Source organism: Petaurus breviceps, unplaced genomic scaffold (assembly GCF_028583685.1).
Source record: "Petaurus breviceps papuanus isolate PSGF00001 unplaced genomic scaffold, PetGlider_PUasm1.0 400, whole genome shotgun sequence".
Lineage (NCBI taxonomy): Eukaryota > Metazoa > Chordata > Mammalia > Diprotodontia > Petauridae > Petaurus > Petaurus breviceps.
Window position 1 is genome coordinate 3,335,887 of NW_027186316.1, and position 26,263 is coordinate 3,362,149.

Here is a 26,263-nt window from a genome sequence, read left to right on the forward strand (position 1 = left end):
GTAGTCACATGGTCCTATCTTTGGCAGCATTGTGTAGGATGGACTGGAGTAGGGAGAGACCAATGTGGTGACTTTCGTAATAATCTCAGGGAGAGGTGGTAGGGGCCTGAGTTAAGGTGGTTGCTGGGAGTAGGGAGAAGTAGAAGTGACAGAATCTGGCAACTGACTGAATATTTGGAGAAGAGTGAATTCAAGGCAAGGGGAACACTGAGGTGACAAACATGGGGAAACAACCAAAGCCAGTGGTGGGTTGTGTTCAACTTAAGAGGAGAAGATGAGTTCAGAAAGGAAGCATGGGCTTCCTTCTCTTTCCTTGTCTGCAACATGGCATCATGGGAAAAGAACCAAATCTAGAGCCAGAAGATGTGAGTTCAAATCTTATCATCACTTACTTCAGGTAGGATCCTGAGCAAGTCACTCCCTGGACTTCGGTTTCCTCCTCTGTAAAATAGGGCGATTGGCCTAGAGGGCCTCTGAGCTCCTCTCCAACTTTAAATACCATAAGCCCAACACGGCTTTGTGCAGTGGGAGTTAGTTTCCATTGGGAACACTGAGCTGGCAGTTGCCCAAGAGTTTTTATGTGGGTTGGCATGGGTGGTGGGAGGGGAGAAAATGTTAGTAACACACCAGTCACACAATCCTACCTGAGGTTTGCTTTCAAGCTGTTGGAGCAGCAGCCCTCCTCCTCCTCACCACATGCCTAGAAACCCTGTAAGAATGGGGAGGGGACTAAGGGGCGGCCAGGTGGCTCAGCGAGAAGAGCACCGGCTCCAGTGTTGGGACAACCTGGAGATCGAATCCCGGGCTCAGACACTCAGCACCACACCCAGAAATAACTGGCCGTGTGACCTTGAGCAAGTTACTTAACCCCGATTGCTTAAAAAAAAAATGGGGAGGGGGCCTAACTACAGATGCTTCTTCTCGAGGGGTGTTTCCTCACATATACAACTGAAAAACCTATTCATTCCCCAAAAACTAAATGGCCAAAGGCTGCAAATACAGTTTTCCCAAGAAGGACTAAAAATGACAAATGACCATTTGAAAACATCCTGCAAACATTGCTCCTAGTCAGAAAAATGCAAATTATATCAACCCTGAGGTCTCACCTTGTGCCCTGCATATTGGCAAAGAGGACAAAAACAGCAATAATCCATGTGGCAGTGAGTGTGGAAAGCTAGACCCACTAACACAGAGCTGTGAATTGGCCTGTTTGGGATCTTGAGCTGGAAATATGCAAGGAAAATGACTAAGCTTTCCATACTCTTTGGTCCAGCAATCCCTTTCCTATGCATATATTCCAAGGAAGTCACAGATGGAAACACAGGTCCAATATAGATGAAAATATGCCTAGGGGCACTGGAAACAAAGATGGCATCCATCTATTGGAGAACAGCTGGAAAAATGTAGACAGATGGAATGGTATTCTGCCGTAGGAACTTAACAATAGGAGAAATGCAGAGAAACATAAGAATCATTTCTCAATCGCTAAGCATGCATAAAACACCTACTGTAGTCTAGGTACTGTGCTAGATGTTTGTGATAGGAAGGAAGCTCATGAACTCCTTTTCCTCAAGGACCTTATTTCTAAGGGGAGACACAACATATACATATATATATATATATACATATATATATATATATATACATATATATATACACACACACACACACACACACATACTTAGGTACAAAAGAAATACAAAATAATTTCATAGGGTAGAGGGGGCAGGAGAGACAGCTAGATGGAACAGTGGATAGAATGCTGGACCTGTAGTCAGAAAGACTCGAGTTCAAATCTAGACTCAGACAATTACTAGCTGTGTGATCCTGAATAAATCACTTAACTTGTTTGCTTTAGTTTCCTCATCTATAAAACAGGAATAATAATAGCACCTACTTCCAGGATTGTTGTAAGGATCAAAAGATGGTAAGGTATAGTGCCTAGCATATAGTAGGTGCTTAATAAATGTTTGTTCCCTTCCCTTTGTTGGGGAACGGGAACAGAAAGAACTTGGAAGGGGGTGGAAATCAGGAAAGGTTTCATACAGGAGGTAACACTCACCCTGAGCTTTTTTAGAAAAGTGGAGATTTTAGGAGATGGGGTGTTGCAGCAAGCACCCCAGTGTCCCCAGGGTGCCTGCTCACACAGGTTCTTGGATCTGCTTTGTTAAAGGAAAGCAACTCAAAATGGGTTAACAAGCTTACTTTAATCAGTCAGACATATATCGTTTACCTTGTTCAGGAGAAAAGGTCAGCACCCCGAACTTCAAAGTATACAGGCAGAATTATCAAGACAGAAACATCAAGTAGACAGATTTCCAAACTGTCCAACCATTACATCCATACCCAGTCAACATCTGGGTTTCCACATTCTGGGTTTTTCAAAGCCGGGGGACTCTCAACAACGGCTTCCCAGAATTCAGATCAAATCACAGAACACTTCTCAAAGTGAGTCCCAAAACAAATCTACACATCAGGGCTTATATAGCCTTCTCCTGGCTCAGAGAATGTAACAACCTTATTGACTCACTGGCCAATCAAGAAGTATCTACTGAAAAACAAGCCTCCCACCCCAGGCTTCAGGTGCACATTAGCCTAGGGGCAGGGAAGATCTTCAAAATTTACATTCTTATTACATGGGGTAAAAAAAAAAGGGAGCATTCCAGGCAGAAGAAACAACCTGTGCACATGCATGCAGGTGGGAAATGGAGAGTGTTGCACAGGAAACAGCAAAAGGCTGAATTGGCTGGACCACGAAATACGTGAAGGAGAGTGATAGAAAACAAGGCCGGAAAGGCAGGCTGGAGTTAATGTTGTGAATGTCAAAAACAGGACAGTGTATTTGATCATGGAGATCATAGGGAGCCACTGGAGGTTCTTGAATACAGTCAAACCTGTACTATTTGGCAGTTACGTGGAGGCTGAATTGGAAAGGTGACAGATTAGAAGCAAAGAGAATAATAAGGAAGGCATTCCAATAGTTGAGGTGAGTGGTAATAAGGACCTGAAAAAAAGTGGAGGCTATGTGAGTAGAGAGAAGGAGATGGGCAAGGAAGATGGGGGGGTGGGGACTCAACAGGATCTGGAAACCAAGTGGAGATGGTGGGGGACAAAGAGGAAATATTCAAAAATGACTCCTGGGTGACCAGGAAGATAATGGCACCCTCAAAAGAAATAGATGAGGCAGCTAGGTGACACAGTGAATAGAGCACCAGCCCTGAAGTCAGGAGAACCTGAGTTCAAATCCAACCTCAGACACTTACTAGCCGTGTGACCTTGGGCAAGTCACTTAACCCCAATTGCCATGCCTTCTCCCCTCCAAAAAGCAAAAACAAAACAAAACAAAACAAAAAAAAAGAAATAGATGAGATCTCAAGAGGTACAGGAAGTTTCAAATAAAAACTAAAGGTCTCTGTTTTAGATATGCTGAGTTGGGGGGAAGTTACCTGAGCTCTCCTCAGTTTCCCTCTGAAACAACATTAAATCAAGCCTCCAAATGAATTTTGGAGCAACAGAATCCACAAAAAGACAGATTAAAACAATTTTCTGGTCCAAGGTAATTTAGAAGGACTTCAGAAAAGGTCTGTCTGACTTGGGAGTAGAGCTCAGCACAGGTGGTATCCAGGTAAGCCAGCAGGAGGCTTTTAGCCCCAGCACAGATTGGCATCCCAAGCCCCATGGTCCTGGCTCAGCAGGCCAGTAGTACAGCAGGCCAGCTGTGAGGCCTCCAGGCAAACTGCCAGTCCTGGAACTCAGGGCACAACAGGCACAACTAGGCTGGTCCACCCTAGTGCAGTGGGAAAGCCACCAATCCCAGAAGCTCTGGGGCAGAAAGTCAGTGACTAGACCCCCTGGCTCCAAGTGCAAGAAGCTTGGGACAGTACCCCCTGTACTCCTGAAGCAAAACTCAACTTTTAAAAATGAGCAAAAACCAAAAAAAAATCATAGAAAGCTACTATGGTGACAGGGAAGAACCAAACACAAACTAAGAAGAGGACAATAACATGAAAATGCCTACATGCAAAGCCTCAAAGGGGAATATGAATTGATCCCAAGTCCAAAAAGTCTTCTTAGAAGAACTCAAAAAGGATTTTTAAAATCAAATAAGAGAGGTAGAAGAAAAATTAGGAAAAGATATGAGAGTTATGCAAGAGAATTATGAAAAAAGATTCAACAGCTTGAAAAAGAAAGAACAAAAACTGGCTGAAGAAAACAATTCCTTAAAAAATATAACTGTCAAAAGAAAACAGAATTTGCCAAATGGGAAAAAAAAATCCAGTGAAGAAAACAACTCTTTTAAAAGTAGAATTGGCCAAATGGAAAAGGAGGCACAAAAGCTAACTGAAGAAAATAATTCCTTAAAAACTAGAATTGGGAAAGTAGAAGAAAATGACTCTATGACACATCAAGAATCAATGAAACACGGGGCAGCCAGGTGGCTCAGCAAGTAAGAGCACCGGCCCCAGAATCGGGATGACCTGGGATAGAATCCAGGCTCAGACACTTAGCACCCACCCAGAAACACCTGGCTGTGTGACCTTGGGCAAGTTACTTAACCCCAATTGCTTAAAAAAAAAAAGACACCCCCTCATGGCGGCGGTGACGGCAGCTTTGGGACGGTGACGGAGAGTGCGAGCCCGGCGACCCATCTCTGCCCTTACCCCCAGATGCTGTGCGCCCCCTGACACTGCCCCAACCCCCGCTGGGACGATGGTGAAGTATTTCCTGGGGCAGAGCGTGTTCCGGAGCTCCTGGGACCACGTGTTTGCTGCAGTGTTTTGGCAGTGTTACCCCAACCCCTACAGCAAGCATGTGCTGACAGAGGATATTGTGCACCGGGAGGTAACTCCTGATCAGAAGCTGCTGTCTAGGTGGCTTCTAACAAAGACCAACAGGATGCCCCGCTGGGCAGAGCGCTTCTTTCCTGCCAATGTAGCCCACTCGGTGTACATCCTTGAGGACTCTATCGTGGACCCACAGAACCAGACCATGACCACTTTCACCTGGAACATCAACCATGCCCGGCTGATGGTGGTAGAGGAAAGATGTGTTTACTGTGTGAACCCTGAAAACAGTGGCTGGACTGAAATCCGCCGGGAGGCCTAGGTCTCCTCCAATTTGTTTGGGGTCTCCAGAGCTATACAGGAATTTGGTCTAGCTAAATTCAAAAGTAATGGGACCAAGACCATCAAAGGCTTTGAGTACATCTTGGCCAAACGGCAAGGTGAAGCTCCTTCTAAGACACTTGTTGAAACAGCTAAGGAAGCAACTGAAAAGGCAAAGGAAACTGCTCTGACAGCTACTGAGAAGGCCAAGGACCTGGCTAGCAAGGCAGCCACCAAGAAACAGCAGCAGCAACAGTAACACTATGTTTAAAGGAGTCACCCTGCAACAGAAAGGCCCTGCTGCCCTCCCAGATTGCCAGTACCCCAAGGCTGAGAGCTTCTGGGGAAGACCTGGCATTGGGCCCGAAACTCCAACCCCTAAGCAGACCATCAACACAATGCAAGCCCATAGACAATCCAGCTCTTGTCCCATTACCTGCCCTGTGTCCGAGTTGTAATTTATCATTAAAAATCAATTTTCAGTGCTGTCAAAAAAAAAAAAACTGGCCATGTAACCTTGGGCAAGTTACTTAACCCCAATTGCTTTAAAAATAAAAAAAGAAAAGAAAAGTGAATGAGGATAGAAAGGAATATACCTTTTTCTCAGCAGTATGTGGCACCTACACAAAAACTGACCATGTATTAGGGCATAAAAACCTCACATTCAATTGCAGAAAAGCAGAAATATTAAATGTATCCTTTTCAAATCATGAAGCAATAAGAATCACATGTAATAAAGAACCATGGAAAAATAGATTAAAATTAATTGGAAACTAAATAATCTAGTCCTAAAGAATGAGTGGGTCAAACAACCAATCATAGAAATAATTGATAATTTCATCAAAGTGAATGACAATAATGAGACAACATACCAAAATTTATGGAATGCAGTCAAAGTAGTACTTAGAGGAATTTTTACATGAATAAATGTTTACATGAATAAAACAGAGAAAAATCAAATCAATGAATTGGGTATGCAAATTAAAAAGCTAGAAAAGGAGCAAATTTAAAATCCCCAATTAAACATCAAATTCAAAAATTCTGAAAATCAAAGGAGAGATTAATAAGATTAAAAGAAAACTACTGAGTTAATAAAACTAAGAGCTAGTTTTATGGGGAAAACTCATAAAATAGATAAACTTTTGCTTAATCTGATTCAAAAAGAAAAAAGAAAACCAAATTACTAGTATCAAAAATGAAAAGAGTGAATTCACCACCAATAAAAAGGAAATTAAAGCAATAATTAGGATCTTTTGCCCAACTGTATGCCAATAAATCTGACAATCTAAGTAAAATGGATGAACATTTACAAAAATATAAATTTCCCAGATTAACAGAAGAAGAAATAAAATACTTAAATAACCCCATTTCAGAAAAAGAAACTGAACAAGCCATCAAAGAATTCCCTCAGAAAAAATCTCCAGGGCCAGATAGATTTACAAGTGAATTCTACCAAATATTTAAAGAACAATCAAATTTCAATACTATATAAGGTATGTGGAAAAATAGGTGAAAAAGGAATCCTACCAAATTTCTTTTATGACACAAATACGGTGCTGATACCTAAATCAGAAAGAGCCAAAACAGAGAAATAAAATTATAGACCAATGTCCCTAATGAATATTGATGCAAAATTTTTTAATAAAATATTAGCAAAGAGATTACAGCAATTTATCACCAGGATAATACACTACAACCAGGTGGGATTTATACCAGGAATGCAAGGCTGGTTCAGTATTAGGAAAACTATGAGCATAATTGACCATATCAATCCAAAACCAAGAGAATTCATATGATTACCTCAATAGACACAGAAAAAGTTTTTGACAAAATAGATATGCCGAGTTGGAATGTCCACTTGGGGATGTCCAACAAGCAGGCAAGAGTACTCTGGGAGGGCTTTCCTCTCTGTAATTATATGGGAGTAATGTAATTATGTGGGAGTTCTCTCTTTACTTCCCCCACCCTTTCCAACTCTGGCTCCCGTCTTAGGGGTTGCCTTACTCTATTAGAAGTTAAGCTCCATGGGGAGGCTAGGTGGCCCAGTGAATAGAGCACTGGCCCTGGAGTCAGGAGGACCTGAGTTCAAATCTGGCCTCAGATACTTAACACTTCCTAACCGTGTAACCTTGGGCAAATTACTTAACCCCAATTGCCTTGCTTTTCCCCCCTCCAAAAAAAAAAGAAGGTAAGCTCCTGAAGGGAACATACTGTATTGTTGGCTTGTAATTATAGCCCCAGTGGTTAACATAATGCTTCATACATAGTAAGTGGATAGTTTAAAAGCACATTTTTGTTCATTTTCTCTGGCTTTATTGAAGTCTTCACTAACTACACAAGCCTATCCTATTGTTTCCAGTCCTTGTGATATCTCCTTAGGGGCTGAGATGGGACCTTCTCCTTCTAGGCCAGTGATGAAGACACAGACATAGACACAGAATCTTAGTGCTACAATAGACCATAGAGAGGAATGAGTTCAAGCCTTTCACTGCCACTGCCCAGAATCATGTAGGCAGTATGCAGCATGGCCATTTTGAGAATCTGAGACTGTCTTTTGCTTTTACTTTTTTTAATTCTGAATTTAACAAACATCAAAAAATCCATGAGCATTTCCATGTACCAAGTAGAACAAAAGGAAAAGGGCTGTATATGAAACCACGAATTTCTCTTCTATAAAACTTGCTTTTTTAAAAGTAGCTAATAAGTCCCACATGTTACTTTCCAAACTATACCTCATTTGGGCTTTCTTTGAAACTTCTTTCTGTTTTCTTCTTTGAGGTTTTTTTTTAATATTTCAATTGCCTGCTTATTTTTCCTTTTCTTCCTTTTTTGGCAAGCCCCATCCCACTCCCTCCTCTTTAATTCCCCTCTGCCCATTAAAAAAAGTGGGAGGGGGACCCAAAACTTTTAATAAGTAGGCATAGTTGAGCAAAACAAATTCACCTAATGGCTGTATCTAAAAATCTATGTCTCCCTCTGTGCCTTGAGTCTGTCAACTGTATGTGTAGAGGTGGGCACCATACTCTAGCATTGGTCTTCTGGCTAGTCATGGTTAGGAGTTTCTACAATCAAATAAATGACAACCTCTCACAGTGTGTGCCACCACCATTCTAGAACAATTCTGCTTTTCAAGATGGTAATATATGTATCCAAGCTCAGCATTACTGCTAACGAGTGACAACAAAAACTCCCCAAAGCATGGGGGGGGGGTCGGAAATAAAGGGTAGGTAGATTTTTTTTTACACATTTTTTGTCTTTTTGGAAGGGGGAAGGCAGGGCAATTGGGGTTAAGTGACTTGCCCAAGGTAACACAGCTGAAATCGATGTTTTAGAGACCTATAAAGATGCCCAGATCTTACAGGTTTACCTGAGCTTATGCTGCTTTATCTAACCCTAATGCTAACTGAATGAAAAAGCAAGCTTCATCAGTAAAGATGACCTTATTGCAGTCTTCAGTAAAGTCAAATAAACAAACTTTTTTTAAAGTGCTTACTTATGTGCTGGGTAATGTGCCAAGTGCTAGCGATACCACAGCAAAGCAAAAACACCATTCCTACCCTAGGCATGGAAGAGAAAGGGGAGGAAAGTGACAACTGACTATAAACTCCTTGAGGGAAGGGCCTGTGTCTTCTCTATTTTGGTAGCTCCCTCACTGCTTTCTCAGGTACCTCTTCCATACAGCTCCCAAAGTATTTTCTTCAATGGGTAGGTCAAACCACATCACACCTCTCCTCAAAAAACTAGGGTGGGGATGGCTAGGTGGCACAGTGAATAGAGCACCAGCCCTGAAGTCAGAAGGACCTGAGTTCAAATGCGGCCTCAAACCCTTAACACAAAACTAGTTGTGTGACCTTGGACAAGTCACTTAACCCCAATTGCCCTACCTTCCCCTCTCCAAAAAAAAAAAGAAAGAAAAGAAACTAGGGTGGTTCCCTAGTACCTCTCAAATAAAATACAAACTCATCTGCTTGGCATTCAAAGCCCTTCATGCCCTGGCTCCAGTCTGATTACTCCCCAGTCATTGTTCCTTATCCATGACATTCCAATACCTGTCACAATGTCTTTGCTCTGCCTGGAATGGCTGCCCTCCTCACCTCCACCTTTTAGGCTCCCTAGTTCCCTTCCAATCTCAGCTCCTATGCTATGTGGTCAATCCTGGGGCCTTGCCAGTTGCTAGTACTTTCCACACCCCAAATTACCTTATATATATTTTCCTTCTTTGGCCGCAGGGATGACTTCATTTGTGTCTTCATACCCTCCAATATCTAGCACTTTATAAATTTTTGTTGACTGGCTGAATGAACGAATGAATAAAAGGAGAAAAAATAAGGCAGAGATTTTACTCCATTTGGGAACTTGCAGAAATGGAATTCTGTCAGCAAGAGCCTCATTCACTATTGGTCCTCTAAACAGTTTTCCTCATACTGCTGCTCTCCTGGGTCCTGCAACCTCTGACAGACACACAGGTGTCTGGAGAAATGTTCAGAGGTTCTGGGTTACAACTATAGCTGGCTGCCAAGCCCTTCAGTGTTCCCTCAATACCTCAGTCCCTTCAGTGCCCTAGGCCTCAGTTTCCTCCTCAGTAACAGGAGGGGGTTGGAGTCCATGGCATTTGAGGGCCCTGCCAGTTCTAGGTCTAGGCAGTCCTTCAGCTCCCTAGGCCTCAGTTTCCTCCTCAGTAACAGCAGGGGGTTGGGCTCAGTCTCTGAGGACTCTTTGGGCTCTGGTTGTATGAGCCTATGATCAGCCAAAAGGCTCTGGCTTCCCCTGCTTTTATCTGTTGTTCACAGGCAGTCTCACAGTGGGAGGGAGCTTAGGTTACCTCATTAGAAATATTGGCCTTCCTTCCCCCACAGCTCCACTGCTCTGACACCCAGATTGTGGTAACCACTGGGCCAATGAAAAACAAAGGCTTCCAAGAGCTCCTGATTTTCCAGTCCATTAGGAAAATGAAGCAAATTACCCTGAAGTTAAAAATCCAGATGTTCCCCATTCTTGCCTGCAGCCAGGCCTGGTGCCTGAATCAGCCAAGATACCAAAAAAGGGGCACTAGACCATGGCCAAGTGACAATGCATATGAGACCCTCAAAGATGCGCTTCCCAATGGAGAAGGCCACACTGAGAATGCTGGGCCTGGCGGGATTGGCCTGCCAAGTCAGAGATGGCGGGAGAAGATGAGATGCCATTGGTTGAGAGGAGAGAAGAGAAACCCAGTCAGCAAAACGGAGAACAAACATTGAGGCCCGGTTCTCCCCACCACCACCCCCGACACTTCCCTGCAGGAAACCTTCTGCCAAACTCAGGTCAACATGGACAACATGTGAGTCTGGAAATGGCCATGGGAATAATACATACTGGAGAAGAGAGAAGAGGGGGAAAGCATAGAAAAAGAAGGGAAGAGAGACAAGCGGAAGGGGCAGAGGGAGAAAGAGAGAAGAAGGAGCAAAATGGGATAGAGAAGTGAGAGTGGGAGCATTAAGAGAAAAGAGAAGGAGAATGGGGTAGTAAAGAAGAAAAGAGAGGTGAAAGAAAAGGGGAGAAAAGAGGTAGGAAAGAGAAGGGCAAAGGGAGAGAGGAGAAGAAAGAGGGAGAAGTAAAGGGAAAGAGAGAAGGGGGAAAGAGGAGAGAAAGAAAGGGAAGGGGGAAAAGAGGGATCAGAAAGGGGAAAGAGAGGAGGGGGAGAGGAAAGGAGTGAAGGGAAAGAGAGAGAATAGAGACAGGGTAGAGAGAGAAGAAAGAAGCAAAGGGGGGAGGGAGAAAGAAGGACACTACGCTGGCTCTAACTAAATGTTCCCTAACAACCATTTGTTTAAAAATCTACAAAAAGTAAATTCCATTAGGCTGCACTGTTAGCAATGGAAATCCAAGTGGGCTTGAGTGCAAAAGCAAGGCAGCAAGGCCAAAGCTGCCTCAGTCTAAGATGAGAGCTTGGAATGGTGGTTTGTACTTTTCATCTTCAGGGTCTGGGGGATGGGGCTGGAAAGCTTGCTTTTATTAATGTCTTTGGCTATTTTTAATGTAAGTGTTGAAATTGTGCCTGCAAATTCTGCATTCTGCTCTTGGCTTTACAGATCAGAGTTAATCCGCTCTGTGGGTCCCCAATTAGGGGAGATGGCAGGTGAGCCGATTAGAAGGAGGTCTTAGAAGGGTGGGGTCTTGACAATATAATGCAGGAGGCCATGAGGAGGCAGAATGGTGAAGTGGAAGTCCCATTGAACTTGAAGTCAGAACAATCACTGGGTGAACTGGGCCAAGTCTGTGCCTTAGTTTCCCCATGTGAAGAAGAAGGATAACAATCCCCACACTACTTTTCCAACAGGGTTGTGGGTAAAATAGGGAGGGACCATAGAAATGTGAATTGTGAGAGAGGGGATAACCTCAAAGGTTGTGGCCCCCAATTGGTGAGGGACCCACAGATTTCCATCCAAGCTCTTCTCAGGCTTTGAGAAGAAGAGGCCTGAATTCTGGGTTTCCTGGATGCAGGGGATGACAGCTCTATAAATTTTCAGAGTCAGATGTTAACCCTTTCTTACAACCCACAAAGAGACCTTAGGAAAACCTGATTTCCTTTTATGGACATTCTTCAACAGAAAATTATTTTCTATGACAACAAAAAAAGTAGCTCCACCAAGCAGCAATTTCCTCCAGCATAGCCTAGGGGCCCAGAGGTTCGTTAAAATCCTGAATTAGCACTATCCATTCTCACTATTGGCCTCCTTTGGTGGTAACCCATAATCTGGTATTTGAAAAGAAAGCCCAATGTACCAGCCTACCCCCAACTCTTACTATGATCCTTCATGGAGAAGTCTGCCTCTTCCTTCTAAGAATTCCCACCAACCATGGTGCCTCAATGGGATGCAACAGGGGAGAAAGAGTGAAGTCAACAAACCTTTATTAAGTGCCTTACTATGTAGCAAGCATTGTGCTATGCGCTAAGAATACAGAGAAAGGCAAAAGACAGTCCCAGCTCTCAAGGAATTCACAATTGATGAAAACAACTATGTCCAAACAAGATATATATATGGGATAGGGGCGGCTAAGTGGTGCTGCAGTGAATAGAGCACCGGCCCTGGAGTCAGGAAGACCTGAGTTGAAATGTGGCCTCAGACACTTAACACAAAACTAGCTGTGTGACCTTGGGCAAGTCACTTAACCCCAATTGCCCTGCCTTCCCCTCCAAAAACAAAATTTAACAACAACAACAAAAAGATATATACAGGATAAATTGGATATAATCAATAGAAGGTCAGAAGGTCTGGATTCAAGTACTCCCTTCCTAGGTGTGTGACCCTGGGCAAGTCATGTCCTCTTAGACCCAGTGGTACTGGAACCCTTGCTGTTTCTCAAACAACATGTTTCAACTCTTCGTTCTGGCCATCTGTACTGGCTGTTCCCCATCCCTGGAATGCTGTCCCTCCTTATCTTGACCTTCTAGTTTTCCTAATTTCCTTCAAGTCCCAGCTAAAATCCCATCTTCTGTAAAAAAAACATTCCTAGGGTGGCTAGGTGGCACTGCAGTGAATAGAGCCCCGGCCCTGGAGTCAGGAGGACCTGAGTTCAAATCCAGCCTCAGACACTTAACACAAAACCTGGCTATGTGACCTTGGGCAGGTCACTTAACTCCAATTGCCCTGCCCTCCCGCCTCCAAAAAAAAAAAAAGAAACCATTCCCAAATCCCTCTTAATTCTAGCACCTTCTCTTTGGTGACTATTCTCTATTTATTCCATCTAAAACTTGTTTGTATATAGTCATTCACATGTTAATCCCCTCTAGTGAACTGGGAGCTTTTCTAAGGCAGGGACTGTCTTTTTATTTTAAAGCAATCAGGGTTAAGTAACTTGCTCAAGGTTACATGGCCAGGTGTTTCTGGGTGGGTGCTAAGTGTCTGAGCCCGGATTAGGTCCCAGGTCATCCCAACACTGGGGCCGGTGATCTCACTCACTGTGCTACCTGGCCGCTCCATAATACATATGTATTTATTTAATATTTTTGCTTTTTGGAGGGCAATTGGGGTTAAGTGACTTGCCCAAGGTCACATGGCTAGTTTTTGTGTTGAGTGTCTGAGGCTGGATTTGAACTCAGGTCCTCCTAACTCCAGGGCCAGTGCTCTATTCACCGCACCACCTAGCTGCCCCCAGGGACTGTCTTCTGCTTCTTTTTGTATCCCCAACACTTAGCACAGTGCCTGACACATAGAAAGTGCTTCATAAATGCTTAGTGACTAACCTACCTTTTCTGAGCTTCAAGATTTTCATCTATAAAATGAGGGTAATCACCCTAAGTCATTCAGAGAGCATGAGGAAAACAAGCAGTCAGGAAACAAGGGAGCTATCATGACTGACATTCTCATGTATAATTTTTTTTTGGAGGCAGGGCAATTGGGGTTAAGTGACTTGCCCAAGGTCACACGGCTAGTGTGTCAAGTGTCTGAGGTCACATTTTAACTCAGGTCCTCCTGACTCTAGGGTCCATGCTCTATTCACTGTAGTGCCACCTAGCCACCCCTTATCATGTGTAATTTGAATGAAGGAATAAGCATGCATTGCATGCTAGGCTCTGTGCCAAATGCCAGATATACAAAGCCAAATGACCAAAATTGCCCTCAAGAAGCTTACATTTTGATGGAGGAGGCAACCCATATTGGAGAATAGGGACGAATGAAGGGAATTTTGGTCTGGGGAATCACAAAGATGGTGAGTGGAGCCATAATGCGATGCATTCTCTCCCTAGAAACAATGGTAGTACTCATCTGGTTACTGTTTCCAAGGCAAGACATAGAAATTTGGGGTCAGAGGGAAGAATTTCCACTGACTCCCCACCATAGCCAAGCAGCAAAAGTGAGTTGAATGGTCCCTGGAGGAATGGGTGTTGAGGCATGTAGTCCCTAGTGGCCAGGTAGAGAGCGGGGTGATTAGACAGAGGAGGCCCTGCTTTCCTTGGGGTTGCTTGATGAGCCATGTACTTCAGGAAATTGGACTCTACGTGTCAGGTTTGTGCCACTGCCGAACTCATTGCCATTCAGAGAACTGCACAGGTTGGCCAAGGCCTAGTTGTACAGAAGAGTTCATTTCAAAGCCAGAATTGGGGAAAGGGGACAGTGGATGGCCTCAAGCCCCAAGGGAGCACCAAGATGCTTAACGGTCACCTTGAGGGGAACGAGTAGAACAACCATGATAGACCAACTCTAGTCCTTCAGAGATACTGAAGCCAAATTCGTGGCTGAATTGGAGAGATCTGAGAAAGAGAGCCATGGGAGGAGAAAGCTCTGCCCATGCCCGCTAAGCTTCCCTGTCTGGGCTGGCATAAAACAGACAAGAATGCTGGGCCTGGAGTCAGGAGACATGTGCTGGAATCTCACCTCCGGCACTACTGGCTGAACAAGATAGAACACACAGAGCTGGGAGGAACCTTAAAACTCAAAGAACCCTAGATCTAAGGCAGCTTGGTGGTCCAGTGGATCTTAGAGTCAGGAACTCAAGTTCAAATCCAGTCTCAGAAATTTACTGTGTGACCCTGGGCAAGTCACTTAACCTCACTCAGCCTCAGCTTCCTCATCTGTAAAATGGGGATCTAATAGCCCCCACCTCCTAAGGTTGTAATGGGGATCATGTGAGGTAATATGTAAAGTGCTTTTGGAAAAGTAAAGCATTATATACGTTCTAGCAATTATTAGTAACATCATCCAGAGCTGGAAGGGACTTGAAGAAGCTATCTAGGCCATATTATATCTCTAGCATGGCATAGGAGAACTCCCTTCTCAGCTTCCTCACCTCTGACAATCCTTAGTGCCCTTTAAAGCTCAGCTCGCACAGCCAGATTTCCTTATGAGCTGCCCTATCCCAGGCTGTAACCAGTTGCTAATGCCTCTTTCCACAAATCACCTAATATATATTTTTGCATATCCTTGCACAAGTCCTGGAGGGCAAAGGAAAACAAGGCCTGACTTTGAAGTCAGCAGGGACCTGAATTTAGAGCCCAGTTCTGATACTTACTAGCCATGTGACAACAGGCAGGTCACTGGGTCTCAGTTTTCCTTATCCACAAAACAGGGATAGCACCTGCAGTGTCTACCTTACATAGCTGTTTCATGGGGATCAGATGAGATAATGTTACATGGTTTTGTCCCATGGACCCCTTTGACTGTTTTTTGCCTTTCTTTGTAGCCTCAATGCTTAGCATACTAGTTCCTGGATAGCAGATGCCTACTAAATACTTGCTGCCTAATTTAACTTCCCAGAGACATGATCCTATCTCTCAGGACTGGGGCATTAAAAGGTCTCCAAAACTATCCTTGAACAAGCACACCCTCTACAATACTGCTAAGAAGTCATCATTTGGCCAGGTCCCTCCTGAGGATTCCAAGTAGAAGAAAGTATTTTGGGAAAGGTGGAAGCATTAGGAAGTCCTTAAATGGTGACTAGATTGAAACAACTTTAACAGCCGATCTGGACGGTGCTTTCTCCCATTTGAAAAAGAAGCAGTTGGAATTAGACAACCCTTAAAGTCTCTTTTAGGGGGCAGAGCCAAGATGGCAGAGTAGAAGCACAACCTACCCGCAGTTCCAGCTTCCACCTTCCCCAATCCATGTAAAAAGGGGACTCTAAACAAACTTTGGTGCTTCAGAACCCACAAAATGACACAGAAAAGCTAACCTCCCACTGAGGACACCCTGGCAGGCCGGCAGGAATCCAGCACAGCGCTCTGGGAGCCGAGCCCAGGCCCACACCGAGGCTTTAGCCCCAGGGCGGGCCTGACCAGCCACCGGCCTGAGGGAATCCAGATCAGCAGCAGCTGTGGCCGTTTCCAGATTTATCAACACATAGATGCAAAGGACAAAGTGAGAGGTCAGTGCAGTCTGGACTTTCGGACCCAGTAAGTGGGAGTGCGTGGCTTTTGTCCCCGGGACGATAAGCCACTGAGAGGCCCGCACAGCCAGCCAGCCCCACGTGGCAGCTTCAGCTCCTGGCCTGCAGAGTATAGGGGGACCAAGCACCAGTCTGAGGGGTAATCGCTCTTGCTTGGATCTGGATTGCAGTCTAGGGTGGAGATCCTGGGGTATGTGTCCAGCTTGCCAGAGCGTGTGGAGATCTCAGAGAGGGCACCCATCTAATACCTCTGGCAGCTGAGAAAATCCCAGCATTTGGAACGAAAGCTCCCCTGTCTGGTGGCAGAGTCCTACTGTGGCAAAAAGCCCAAAAGTCATGTAATTGAGTGGCAACATAACCAGGCAAAGGAAGCAAAACAAACAGAAGAATCCAACATTAGATTCCTATTTTGGGGACAAAAAGGAGCAAAGCATGGAACAGGAGGAAAACAGTGAAGTCAGAACTCCTGCACCAAAAGCTTCAAAGGAAAATACAAGCTGGTTACAGGCCATAGAGGACTGTAATGGGAATGTAAATTTTGAAGATCTTCCCTGCCCCTAGGCTAAAGTGCACCTGGGTGGGAGGCTTGTTTTTCAGTAGATACTTCTTGATTGGCCAGTGGGTCCAGAAGGTTGTTACATTCTCTGAGCCAGGAGAAGGCTATATAAGCCCTGATGTGTAGCTTTGTTTTGGGGGCTCACTTTGAGAAGTGTTCTGTGATTTGATATGGATTCTGGGAAGCCATTGTCCGGAGCCCCCCCGACTTTGAAAAACCCAGATGTTGAAACCCAGATGTTGATTGGGTATGGATGTAATGGCTGGACAGTTTGGAAAGCTGTCTACTTGATCTGTTTCTGTCTTGATAATTCTGCCTGTATACTTTGAAGTTCGGGGTGCTGACCTTTTTCCCCTGAACAAGGTAACCGATATATGTCTGACTGATTAAAGTAAGCTTGTTAACCCATTTTGAGTTGCTTTCCTTTATCAAAGCAGATCCAAGAACCTGTGGTGGCAGCAACCCTGAGGATGCTTGGGGTGCTTGCTGTTACAAGGACCTTAAGAAGCAGATAAGGAAAGTGGAGGAAAAATTGGGAAGAGAACTGAGAACGATGCAAGAAAATTACTAAATGAGAGTCAACAGCCTGACTGAGGAAAATAATACCTTAAAAAACAGACTGACTCAAATGGCAAAGAAGGCTCAAAAAGGCAATGAGGAGAAGAATGCCTTAGAAAGCCGAATTTGCCAGATGGAAAAAGAATCTCAAAAGTTCAATGAGGAGAATCATTGCTTCATAATTAGATTGGAGCAAATGGAAGCTAATGACTTTATGAGAAATCAAGATGCTGTTAAACGGATCCAAACAAATGAAAGAATAGAAGGCAATGTGAAATATGTCATGAGAAAAACCACTGACCTGGAAAATAGATCCAGGAGAGATGATTTAAAAATTACTGGACTACCTGAAAGCCATAATCAAAGTAAGAACCTAGAAATCATCCTCCAGGAAGTTCTCAAAGAAAACTGCCCTGATGTTTTAGAACCAGAGGGCAAAACAGAGGTTGAAAGAATCCACCGATCACCTCCTGAAAAAGATCCCCAAAAGAAAACTCCTAGGAATATTATAGCCAAGTTCCGGAATTCCCAGATTAAGTAGAGAATATTATAAGCAGTTAGGAAGAAACAATTTGAATATTGTGGAAACACAATCAGAATAACCCAGGATCTGGCACCTTCTACACTGAGGGATTGAAGGGCTTAAAATATGATATTCCAGAGGTCAAAGGAGCTGGGATTAAAACCAAGAGTCACCTACCCAACAAAACTGAGTATCATGTTTCAGGGGGAAAACATGGTCATTCAGTGGCATAGAGTACTTTCAAGCATTCTTGCTGAAAAAACCAGAGTTGAATAGAAAATTTGACATTCAGATTCAAGAAGCAAGAGAAGCATGAGAAGGTAAACAGGGAAAAGAAATCATAAGGAACTTATCAAAGTTGAACTATTAACATTCCTACATGGAAAAACAGTCATTGTAACTTATGAGACTTTTCTCAGTAGTTGAAGGGATTAGAAATATATATATATATATGTCTACATATGAGGCTATATGGGCATTTGAATACATATGTGAATGTGTGTATATATGTTTACAGGTATACATAGATAGAGGGCACAGGACCAATTTAACAGGAAGGGATGATACTTAAAAGATGAAATTAAGAGGTGAGAGGAATATAATGAAAGGAGATGGGGAGAGACAGATTGGGGTAAACTATCTCATACAGAAGAGGCAAGAGAAAATGGTTACAAGAATAGGAAGGCAAAAGGGAATGGGTCAACCTTATTCCCTTTTAATCTGGCTTGAGGAGGGAGTGAAATACACACTCAATAGGGTATCTCATCCTCCAGGAGCATAGGGGGGAAGGGGATGAGAGGGGGGATGATGGAAGGGAGGGCAGGCTTGGGGGAGGGAAGTTGGAAGCAACCACTTTTGAAAAGGGATGGGATCAAAGTAGAGAATAGAACAAGTGGGAGGTGGGATAGGAGGGTGGGAAATATAGTCAGTCTTTTACAATATATCTACTAGGTTACTGTTTTGCATTAGCCACACATGTATGATATATATACTGAACTATACTGAACTGCTTATCTTCCCAGTAAGGGTGGGTGACAAGGAAGGAAGGGAATGAATCTGGAATTGAAAGTTTTAAAATCAAATATTCAAATATATATGTATATATATATATATATGTGTGTGTGTGTGTGTATTTATTATTATTAATACCATCTTACATGTAATTGGGAAATAAGATATAGAGGCTCTGGGGCATAGAGGTCCACTAGAAAAGTAGAAAGGGGTATGGAGAAAATATGGGAGAGAGTAGATTGGAGGATATCCTGTGGGACTGCTATTTTGGGGCTGTGGGTAGGGGGAAAACGGGGAGAAAATTTGTAACTCAAAATCTGGCAGAAACGAATGATGTAAATCAGAAGTTAATAAAGCATTAAAAAATAATAATAAATAGATATAAAAAAAGAAAAATTTTTTTTAAAATAAAGTCTCTTTTAGCTCTAACACTTATGATCCCAGCCCAGACAAATGAGAGGTAGGGAAGGAATTGAATTATAGATGCTTTATATCTGTTTTTGTGAGGGCTGGGAGCTATTTCATTTTCGGAAATGATGAGGTTTGGTCTTTGGGGTTCTAATTATGCCCTCTATTTTGCAATTACCCACCCGGCCCTCTTTGAAAACACAGGCCAAACAACAATACACCTACTGGAACACTGGAGCTAAAATGGTTAAATAAGCAAGGTTGCTTGACCTTGGGTCGCTAAAAGAAGGTTTCTACCTGTAGGAAATTAGCCTCAGAGTCACTGGGGGATCAGAGGTGGGGGAACCCTCAGGTGTCAGGTTAGACCAAGACTGTATTCATCAATATTTCCAACAAGTATCCATCCAGCTTTTTCTCCAGACCCTCAGAAGAGGGAGGGGCGCTGGGGTCATGTCCCAAGGCAGCTCATTTGACCTTGGGATAGCTCTGATCTCTCAGAAGATTATTCTGACACTGAGCCCAAAGTTACCAGTGGGCAGCTTCTGCTCACTGCTCCTAGTTCTGTAGTCCAGCATTAAGAAGAACAAAGCTAATCCTTCTCCCATGAGAGTCTTTCAAATATTTGAAGACGTCAGTCATTCTCCCTATACCCCCAAAACCCAAGAGATTTTGCTCTGGGTAAACTATTTCTAGAGAATTCTCTCACTCTACCAAGGCTAGTAAACCTATCAAAAGGGAAAGACAAATCTGGGAGGACCTGTTCTCGATGTCCCACTGGCTTTCTGTGACCACAATCACCTAGATGTTCCATAACAAATCTTTTAATATGTTGTAGAATTTTGCCAGGAATCAATGTCAAATTCACTGGCCTATAATTCTGTGTGTGTGTGTGTAAAATATACATATACACATATATTTATACATACACACACACACATGTATATTTGCCAATTTTTTTTTACCCCAGTAATCTATATAGGGGTGGCTAGGTGGCATAGTGAATACAGTACCAGCCCTGGAGTCAGAAGGACCTGAGTTCAAACCTGATCTCAGACACTTGACACACTAGCCGTGTGACCTTGGGCAAGTCACTTAACCTCAATTGCCCTGCCTCTCCCCCTCCAAAAAGCAGTAATCAATATTTACTGAATCAAGTTCCTAACTATCTACTATTCACTCCTTCTTCCCCAAGTGTAACTTCCCCAAGTGTAATGGTAATGTAATTTTGAATTTGAAGTCCCCTTTGTATTGGCAGAAATAGCAGGTACTTAACACTTAGTAACTGATCAAGCCTCTGTTGGGGAAACAGAAGGTATGAACTCCTGTCTCCTGTTACTGACCAGGAAATTGGCTGAAGGAAATAGGTAATACTGTGTATATAAGAAAAGCCCCAGAGAGGCACAGTCAGAATTTCCTTGAGACTGAGATCTGGTGGCAGAACAGCTACAGAAGAGAGAATGGAGAACTGAGTCCTGAAAACTTGTCTTGGTGGAGCTTCTTCTGAATGGCAGCCCAGAGCCTGGAGCCAGGAGCCCAGGAGCCCAGGAGCCCAGGGGACTGAAGCATGACCAGGATGCTGAGATTTTGTTTGTGGCTTGGTTGAGCCTTGAATTCCTTGGAGCAGAAATGGTGAAGGAGATGACATGGACCAGACCCTATGAACACCAGTGTGGAGCAGGACCCCCCCAGAGAGCTGGTCAAGGAACTGGGAGCTATCTGCCATTGAATCCAGGTGACAGTCTGGTGAATCCAGGTAGAATCTGGGACCATGGAAGGGGATCCAGGGAATATGAGAACAGGCCCCAAGTCAAGATGAAGAAAAGACCTCTCCTTGGGTACTGAGTAATTATGGAATCATAATTTCCTAGTGACCTAAGGGGTGGAGGATTTTGTGTATGATACTTAGTAAGACTTTACTGAATAAGTGACTGATTGTACTTTGAGTACTTTATTGTTGATTAGTGACTAATTGAGTTAATCAAGACTTTGCCCCAAGAGTGGAAGACTTTGAGACTATCTGATAAGTGACTGATTGAGTTAACTTAAGAGTGACTATTTTACTTTGAGACTATGTTGTGAATATTATATTGTGATTTTCTGTGATCAGTTGAAATATGGTGAATGCTGTATTTTGAATTATGCTGTACCTTGATTTTTCATGGATGTTTTGCTTTTGTTATGGAATAAACAGAGTGATCACTATACTGAGTAATCAGAACCTTAAAAAAAAAGCTGTTCACAGTAGCAGTTCTTCTGGAAAGCTTCTGTGCATGGCATTACACCAAGTAAAATAGCATCTCCTCCATGAAACTCTCTCTTATTCCCCTAGAGAGATAGGATTTTTCCCTCCTCAGATCTCTCTCTGCCCTTTGTACCTCTCCTGTTGACTTTTCATTTATAATTTGTATAATCTCTCTAACTTTCCCAGCTCCCTACAAGCTTCTTGAAGGTAAGTGCCATGTTTTAATTATCTTTCTATATCCCCAGCACCTTGCACAAAGTAGCTTCACAAATGTTTGTTTAAAGATGCCCATAGACTGGGGAAGAGCTAAACAATCTGTGGTACATAAATGTAAGAGAATGTTACTGTACCATAAGAAACTATAAATGTGATGAATTCAGAAGCATGGGAAGAAATCAGTCAATATACACTTATTAAGTGCCATGCCAGGCACTGTGCTAAGTGTTGGGGATACAAAAAGAGGCAAAAGAGTCCCTGGCCTGGATGGGATTGCAATTTAATGAGGGAGATAGCAAGTAAACAAAGGGAGCAGGTGATATGTAGGCTATACAGGAGATGAACAGAGGGAAGGCCCTGGAATGAGGAGAGCTTCTGGAAGGCTTCCTGTGGATAGCAAGATTTTGGTTGGGACTTAAAGGAAGCTATGGAGGGCCTGATGCAGAGGGAAGCAAGCAGGACCAGGAAACGAATTCACAGCACTACAATCACGTAAACAGAAAAAGCAAGAGCAAAAACCCAACTGAGCACTGTGTGATTATAATGGCCAATCTTAGCTCAGAAGATGAGCAAACCTCCTTCCTTCCCTTATCGGCAAAGGTGCCAGGCCTCTGGAGGCAGGGCACAGCATTTACTATCAGCTGAGTCTGACAGGTTGGTTAGTTTGACTGAATGGTTTTCCTTTCCTTGCCCTTTTGGTATTCTTTGTCATAAGAGATGGCTTGCTGGGGAAGGAAAGGGGAAGAAATATATTTGGAAATGAAGGTGAGTGCAAAATAAACAACCAACAAAAATAGGGGAACCAAACCTGTGATTTCACTAACATAAGAAACTGCCAGGGAGAAAATGCCCCCTACTAATGCAGTTTGACACCTGCTGGGCAACTCAGAGTCTTCAGAGAGTTGCCTGGGGTACTGAGAAGTTCAGTGACTTACCCAGGGTCATTCAGACAGAAACTATTAGGGCTGGGACTTGTACCCCTGTCTTCCTGATTCCAAAGCCACTCTGCTGAACTGTTTGAATGAATGGAATGAATAAACTGGGCAGTTCATTCATTCCTTCTAGTCAGCGCTCTGATTCTCCTTGGTGTGCTAAGTTCCATCAGATGTATCATCATTGTAGTAACACTGAAAAGTATGAGAAGGATTGAAGAATGCTTTGTGGGCCTGAAGATTCCACGCAAAAAAAAAAAAAATGCGTTGGCTTCAAGTTCTTGGGAACCTCACTACAGCCTGCGGCTGAAACTAATTAAAGGGCTGGTGATGAAAACTCCAAACATCCTAGGCTAGGATCTCTCATGTGTTGGGGCACGTGCAAAGGGTGTGTGCCTTTCCGTTCTTACAACCCCCATCAGTTTTTCCTATCATATTGGAAAGGAAAAGAAAACTGGGAAGAAGAAAATGGAACCAGAAATGGGTATCCAACAGAAAGGATCCTGCCCATGTACAATAAGAGAAATGTAGGAGAAATAAGCATGAGAAAACTCACTGACCTGGGTTGCTGGAAGAGGGGCAGAAAGCTATGGTAAAAAGGCAGCAATATCTGCAGTTACTCACAGACATCAAGGCACAGTAGAGAGCATTATCTGGACTGGAACTCTGGAAGACCTGAGTTCAAATAACATCAACGACACTTACTAGCTGTGTAACCATAGACCTGCCTGGGTCTCAGTTTCCTCACTAGTAAAATAACAGGGTTTGACTTCTAGCTCTAAATCTATGATCATGTGATCTTATAATCTAATCCGCCATTACTCCAAGACTTCATCCCTTTCCAATATATTCGTGATTCATTAGAAAACAAGTCAAATAAGACTCAGTCTCCTCATCTATAAAATGGGGCAACAGTACTATCTACTTCACAGGTTGTTATGAGGCTCAAATGAGACAATACACACAACAAACTCTAAAATGATACATAAATGTTATTGCTATTATTAATATGATGATCACCATTATCAACCCCAAGTTTTGACTAACCTGCACTGCCACTCTCATTTCCCAACATGCCAAGCAACAGATTTGTTTAGCTAACACTAAAAAGTTAAATTGTCTCTATTACTGAATCTGAGTAGGAAATGACCTCAAAGTTCTGAAGATTTTGGAACCAACCCATATCTGAGCAGGAATTCCCTCTAGACCAGGGATGGGGAACCTGCATGCTCAAGGCTATATGTGGCCCTCTAGGTCCTCAAGTGCATTCTTTCGACTGAATCCAGACTTCACAGAACAAATCCCCTCTAGGTCCTCAAGGGCAGTCCTTTGACTGAATCCCAACTTTATAGGACAAATCCCCTTAATAAAAGAATCTGGTCTATAAAACCTGGACTTAGTCAAAAGGCTACACTCAAAGACCTAGAAGGTCATATGTGCCCTTGAAGCTGCAGGTTCCCCACCCCTGCGCTATCCCCAAGAAGTCATTTTCCAGCCTCCACTAGAAAACTTCCAATAAGAGAGGACTTACTTTGTATTCCACTTTTGGAAAGTCTGACTTGGTAAGAAGTTTTTTTTTTTTCCCTCATGTTGAGCTGCAATCAAATATGGATTGGTAATTTCCACCCATTTTTCCAACTCTTTCTCTGGAACCAAGTAGAATAAGTGATATGTCAGTGATCCACATACTCCATAGGGCCAGACAATCACAGAACATAAGAAGGAGTCTCAGAAGTTAAGATGATCCAATGAGTACTTGACTTAGGGGCCCCTACAATATCGGTATCATCCAGCCCCTACTTTGACAACCTCTAATACCATCTGAATTTGTCCATTCCACTTTGGAGCAACTCTAATTGTTCAAAGTTGTCATAAGTCTTTTCTCCCCAGAAACATCCCCAGTTCCCTTCAAGAGATCCACATATAATATGGTTCCCAGGTCCCTAACCATTCTGCTTGCCATCCTCCATATAATCCAATCCAACAAGCCCTTATTCAAACTCTATACTATATGTAAGGGCAGCTAGGTGGTGCAGTAGATAGAATGCAGGGGACTCGAGACAGGAAGACTCCTCTTCCTGAATTCAAATCCAGTCTCAGACACTAACTAGCTGTATGATCCTGGACAAATCATTTAACCCTGTTTATCTCAGTTTCCTCATCTGTAAAATGAGCTTGAGAAGGAAATGGCAAACCACCCCAGTATCTTTGCCGAGAAAACCCCAAATGCGGTAGCAAAGAGTCAGACACAACAGAAACCACTGAACAACAATATATGTAAAACACTGTCCTAGGTGCTGAAGGTAAAAAGCCAAAGGAAAAAACACATACCACCTTTGCCCTCAAGGAGCTTACATTCTACCAGGGGGACGCAACATGTATCCATATAAGAACATATACGATTATCTGAATAGGACTAAAGCGCTAACAATAATAGGATCAAGAAATATGGGGGTAAAATTTTCCTCTATGAAATAGAAGTTGACACATGAACTGAACCTTGAAGGACACCAGGGATTCAAGACAGCCTGGAAGAAAGGCACCAAGGCTGGAAAAGGAATGGGAAGGTTGGGTAACAAGTAAGTCAGTTTTGCTAGGACACTGTGGACAAAGGAGAGTAATGTGAAAAAAGCTGGAAAAAGCAGGCTGAAGAAAGATAGTGAAGAGCTTTAAAAGTCAAGCTGTAAAACTTGTGTTTTATGATAGCAGCAATAGGGAGTCAGGAAAGTTTCTTGAGCAAGGGAAGGGCAAAGTCAAACCTGTGCTTTAGAAAGAGGATTTTGGCAGCAACACAGAGGTTCCATCAACTCTAACATGTTACCACCACTGCCATGCAGGGTCACTTCCATATCCCAATGAGGCATCTGGGCAAGATTTCTGCAGACAGGGGCGGCTAGGTGGTGCAGTGAATAGAGCACCGACCCTGGAGTCAGGAGGACCTGAGTTCAAATCCAGCCTCAGACACTTAACACTTACTAGCCTTGTGACCTTGGGCAAGTCACTTAACCCAAATTGCCCTGCCCTCCCCCCTCCAAAAAGCAAAAAAAGAAAATATTTCTACAGATAGTGTTAACTTGGTCTTGTAATAATTACAGCAGCAAAAGCTTCTATTTCCATAGCATGTTGAGATTTACAAAGTACTTTCCTCCCATACAACCCTCTGATCTAGGGCACACAAAAATGATTATAGCTATTCTACAGATGAAGAAACAGGTTCAAAGAATTTCAGTCACTTGTCCACAGTCACTTGACTTGCAGCCAAAGCCCAGAACTTAAAGCCAGATCCCCTGACTCCAAGTAAGGAAACTTTCTACTACATTATGTTTAGAATGTCTTCTTCTGTTAACTCACTAACAGCCTCTGCTAAATATAAATTGAGGTAAAAGAGAGCAAGAGAAAACAGAATATTGACACAATCTTCAGCCAAGGGGCTCCTAGTCTAGGCTCCATGCTATTATATATAAAGATCCAGCCAGAGACAGTGCTGTCCATGCAGTGTCAGAGTTGGGTATGGATTCCAATCTCAGCTCTGCTGTGTGACTTTGAGAAAGTCACTTCCCCACTCTGGGCCTCAGTTTCCCCCTCAGTTAAACAAGGGGGTAGGATTAAGTGAGCTCCAAGATTCTCTTTGGCCCTGTGATTCTATGATATCTATGCAAAAAGTCAAGACTAGCTAAACAAAACAACTCTTTGGTGGTGGAGAGGCTCATGTCGAGGTCAGACATGACAACAAACTGTGCTGAAAGCTTTGAAAGGCTGGGACTTATACAGCACAGCTGTGATGCTGAGGCATGAACTGGAAAGGTTGGGAGGATGGGGGTGGGGAGGTAATAGCACATTGAGCCA

The 26,263-nt window shown here is 43.3% G+C and overlaps 1 protein-coding gene and 1 pseudogene across 2 annotated transcripts in view; one reads left to right on the forward strand and one right to left on the reverse strand.

The window, feature by feature from the left end:
- The window catches only part of OPHN1 (oligophrenin 1), a 278,254-nt gene that overhangs the window by 214,197 nt on the left and 37,794 nt on the right, over positions 1-26,263 (reverse strand). The gene's annotated exons all lie outside the window — the stretch shown is intronic.
- On the forward strand, positions 4,627-5,474 carry LOC138170945 (PRELI domain-containing protein 1, mitochondrial pseudogene; annotated as a pseudogene).